We start from the raw sequence: 5,000 nt of genomic DNA, 5'->3' as shown, positions 1-5,000 counted from the left end.
GGGTCGCGGCGGTGTGCGCAGAAGGGTCTGGGCGCGAGCCTGCCTGGAGCCGCCGTCGGTGCAGATCTTGGTGGTAGTAGCAAATACTCCAGCGAGGCCCTGGAGGACTGACGTGGAGAAGGGTTTCGTGTGAACAGCCGTTGCACACGAGTCAGTCGATCCTAAGCCCTAAGAGAAATCCTATGCAGATGAGGTGTCCTAAGATCATATATATACACGAAAATGCTATAACACAAAATGTGTAAAAAAAGTTGAGCGAAAGATAAACACCCATTGGGCGAAAGGGAATCCGGTTCCTATTCCGGAACCCGGCAGCGGAACCGCATACCATTCGGGCCCTCGTAAGAGTGTTCGTCGGGGTAACCCAAAATGACCTGGAGACGCCGTCGGGAGATCCGGGAAGAGTTTTCTTTTCTGTATAAGCGTTCGAGTTCCCTGGAAACCTCTAGCAGGGAGATAGGGTTTGGAACGCGAAGAGCACCGCAGTTGCGGCGGTGTCCGGATCTTCCCCTCGGACCTTGAAAATCCAGGAGAGGGCCACGTGGAGGTGTCGCGCCGGTTCGTACCCATATCCGCAGCAGGTCTCCAAGGTAAAGAGCCTCTAGTCGATAGATTAATGTAGGTAAGGGAAGTCGGCAAATTGGATCCGTAACTTCGGAATAAGGATTGGCTCTGAGGAGCGGGGCGTGTCGGGCTTGGTCGGGAAGCGGGTTTGGCTGACGTGCCGGGCCTGGGCGAGCTGAACGGTCGAAACGGCGTCCCGGTCTATCCATTTCTCGTTTGCAACGGGTATGGAGACGATCGCGGTCGTCGCGTAACCCTGGATCCGAGCTCGGTCCCGTGCCTTGGCCTCCCGCGGATCTTCCTTGCTGCGAGGCTTCCGTCGCTCGACGATATCTAATTATCGTCGTTGCGCGCGGTCGTTCTCTTCGGCCGCCATTCAACGCTCAGCTCAGAACTGGCACGGACTAGGGGAATCCGACTGTCTAATTAAAACAAAGCATTGCGATGGCCCCCAAGGGTGTTGACGCAATGTGATTTCTGCCCAGTGCTCTGAATGTCAACGTGAAGAAATTCAAAAAAGCGCGGGTAAACGGCGGGAGTAACTATGACTCTCTTAAGGTTGTCAAAAGTCTCGTCATCGTACTAGTGACGTAATTGGCCCCTTAATGGGGTGCAATGTGTTGCGGGCCTTGGTGTCGCATGCGCTAATAAAGGCTTATGGGGGGATTCGCTGCGTACGGTCTTATGGTCGTGCGTAGCGATTTTTTTTCCATTTAAGGCTTTTTTTTATACCATCGAAAAAGCAATACGCCGCTGGACTTAGCCGGATATCCGCTATGGAATTACTAGCGTCTGGTTCGGTGCGTACGCTAAAAAGCAATACGCCGCTGGACTTAGTCGCTCATTACAATAGGGAAGGGTTCGCTGCGTGCGGTCTTATCGATCGTGCGTAGCGAATTTTTTTTTTCCTTTAAATCGATTCCCATCTACACCTAGGCGGTGTCCCCGGCTGTGCCAGCTGGGTATGTGCTATCATTTTGACACGCGCCAGAAAGCAATACGCCGCTGGACTTAGTCGCGCATACTGGAAGAGCAATACACCGCTCAACGTGGCGTTGTATGTGCTTGGAAGGTCTAAGAGCGAGCAGTTCGGTGGTGCTTTTGTCGGAAGGCTGCACGTTTCGGGTTTGGTGGCTGAGCTGGAAAGCAATACGCCGCTGGACTTCGATTCGCATACTCGAGGGGGGATTTTCGCTGCGTGCGGCCCTTGTTGGTCGTGCGTAGCGAATTTTTTTTCCCTTTGAGCAAATTGACGAACATCTGGAAAGCGATGCGCCGCCGGGCCGTGCCTCACATTGCTACCCCTCGAGGCCCTCAGCGTCTGGCCGCTACATAACGGCCTTGTCGCGGGGCCTTGGGGAGTCATAGGTACTCGGGGATAGGCAGGGCCTTGGCCCTGTCTATCCAAGTTGCACTCCTACCTCCTCGTGGTACCGCCGGTAACATGTTCGCTTCGCTAGCGTGGGGAAATATCCCCCGGGTGTTAGCGGACATGGCCAAACGGAGTGTAGCGACGAAGGGACGTGAGCTGAACAAACATCATCGGCCGTGCCGAAACGGGAAATGGAGTACCGTGAAGAGGAGGATGTTAAACCAACAACAAGGAACTCGTTCCTTCATACCTATGACGACCTGGCTAATCAAAGGACATGAGATGGATGATGGATGGAATTAAATACTTCGGATACACATATTCTTGTTTCAATGTTCGATTCAACCGAAGCCTCGGACGCGACGCCTCTCGATCCCGGAGGCGCCGTGGCGGATTTTTCCGCTTCTCAGGGGATCATGGGTGACGACCAAGCTAGCCAACGGACAACGAGTTATGGAATTACGGTACCTTTAGTGGGCGATCGGGTTGCGTGTCCAGTATGTGAAGAGAAGGGAATAAACCTTTTCTTCATGTCGTTATCCGACCTGAACAAGCACCTCGATCTACACCATACAGATGCGAATATTAAATGGAGTTGTCTCTGTGGGAAAAGTTTCTCGAAACTTCATGGGACCCAGTGCCACATTCCTAAATGTACAGGCACTGGTCAAAAGGCAGTGGGAAAATATAAGTGTGAAGCATGTCCCATGAGTTTCGGGACCCAGAGAGGACTCTCGACCCACGAAAGGCATGCGCACCCTGCCCTAAGAAATCAGAAAAGAAGGGGACCGGACCCCCCAAAAGATAAATATTGGACGGAAGTAGAACTTAGTCTCTTGAGAGAGCTTAATGAAAAATTTAAAAATCATAAATATCCAAACAAAGAAATAAATAAGATCCTCACAAACAAGACCTTAGACCAGATCAAATATCAGAGAAAAAAGCTAAGACTGGTCGGTGAGGCAACAAGCTCTCAGGAGGCTAATTGGGCAACAGTGGGAGGGTGCGATCTCGTGGATCCAGGCAATGCGTCTTCAAATGCGCCTGAGATCCGCGTTGACAATGAGTCTCTTAGTGCATGGAGACTCAGCCTGGAAGAAGCCATACTGACGACAGCCGACGTACCTCCTGTTTTAAGTGAGGCCTACGATCGGCTGGAAAATATTTTTAAATTAAACCAAGGGAACGAGGAAGCCCTTGGTAAAGAATTAAATAATTTTATTGCACATCTCTATGAAATTATAAAGAAAGTCAATAAAATAGAGATCACTAAATGTAATTTAAGTCGGAACAAGCCCCAAATGGGACATAAAAAGAACAGCCGCAACGCAAGAAAGCGGTTTTCATACGCACGATGCCAGGATCTGTTTTATGAGTGTCCAAAGAAGTTGGCCGATGTCGTTATCAACGACGATCGCGCATACCTGGAACCAGCCAGGCAGCCACCGGCAGCTGAAGAAGTCAAGAGACACTATAAAGAATTATGGGGGCAACAAGGACCATCTAGTGTCCCGTTTATTAATGATCAATGTGTCTCTAAGCTGTCGTTAAACGAAATTTTTACGCCGATAGCTGTTGAGGATGTGGCGGAGAAAATTAGAAAGATCAGAAAGAAAGCCGCGGCAGGTCCGGATGGATTAACAAAAGAACACCTAATGATCCCCGGACTGCCTGAAATATTATCTAAAATCTATAACATCTGTTTATATAGTTCCTGTTATCCTTCCATATGGAAGCGTAACAGGACCACATTAATTATGAAAGCAAAGAAATCGGGCCATAAGGTCGAGGATTGGAGACCTATTACGATAGGTCCCATTCTCGGCCGAATTTTCTCCTCCATCCTTGACAGAAAGTTAAGGAGAGGTATTGTATTGAACCTAAGGCAGAAGGGTTTTACATCCGAAAACGGATGTAAAACCAATATCGAACTTTTAAATTCTGCCTTGAATACAAGCAAAAACGGGGGCGGCGGGATATTCACGATCGTGGATATCTCGAAGGCGTTCGATACGATACCCCATTCGGCTTTAACACCTTGCCTGGCTAGGAAAGGTGTGCCGGCCCCAATAATTAAATTAATCAAAAATATGTACGTGGATAATTCCACAACAATTCGGACCAAAAACAAAGTTGGGGTCGAGATCAAGATCCTGAGAGGAGTCAAGCAGGGCGATCCCCTGTCGCCCTTGCTTTTTAACTTATGTCTCGATCCACTGCTGGAGATGATCGAAGAATCAACCAGTGGCATCAAAGCGAATCAAAATCAAAACAGAGGAATCCCTGTTCTGGCGTTCGCGGACGATGTAGTGTTGTTGGGCGCAAACGAGAGGGAGGCGCAGCGCCAGGTGGACGCCCTCCATGAATATCTGAGTGGCCTGAACATGCAGTTATCTAGAGAAAAGAGCCAAACATTCCAGATTGTCTCGAAAAGAGACACCTGGTATGTTAAAGATCCAGAAATAAGGCTCGACGGGCTGAACGTTCCATCTACAGACCCGGATGAGGCATTCAGATATTTAGGCGCCAAAATGGGGCCTTGGAAGGGTGTTCATTGTGGCATCGTGGTACCCGAGATTCTGAGCGTGATCAGGAGAATCAGAAAACTCTCCCTGAAACCATGCCAGAAGATCGAGCTCATCACGAAATACGTCCTCCCTCGCTATATATACCATCTTTTGATCAGTCCGCCCAGCGACACTGTATTGAAATTGCTGGATAGCGAAGTCAGACAGGAGATCAAGGCCATCCTCCATCTAGTGCCTTCAACTGCCACTGGTTTCTTTTACGCCCCGAAGAGCTGTGGGGGGCTGGGAATGCCTAGATTTGAGCACATCGTCAAACTAGGTATTCTTAAGAGCGCAATTAAAATGAAAGAGTCGATCGATCCAGCGGTCTCGGGACTTTTCAACGACGAAACAGAGAAAAGATTAAAGAAAGTGGCTAACTCACTCAGGATCAATTGGCCGGCTTCCTTGGACGAGATTGAGAGGGCAAGAAAGCGTTTGAAAGGCTCCCATATACAACTCTGGGGAGACCTAAGAAGTCAGGGACAAGGGGTACC

The 5,000-nt window shown here is 49.5% G+C and overlaps 1 pseudogene; it reads left to right on the top strand.

The window, feature by feature from the left end:
• Positions 1-5,000, top strand: part of LOC139997179 (large subunit ribosomal RNA) — an 8,876-nt pseudogene that overhangs the window by 1,780 nt on the left and 2,096 nt on the right.

Source organism: Bombus fervidus, unplaced genomic scaffold (assembly GCF_041682495.2).
Source record: "Bombus fervidus isolate BK054 unplaced genomic scaffold, iyBomFerv1 scaffold0034, whole genome shotgun sequence".
Taxonomy (NCBI): domain Eukaryota; kingdom Metazoa; phylum Arthropoda; class Insecta; order Hymenoptera; family Apidae; genus Bombus; species Bombus fervidus.
The sequence above is the reverse complement of the archived record's forward strand: the minus strand, read 5'-3'. Positions and strand labels throughout refer to the sequence as shown.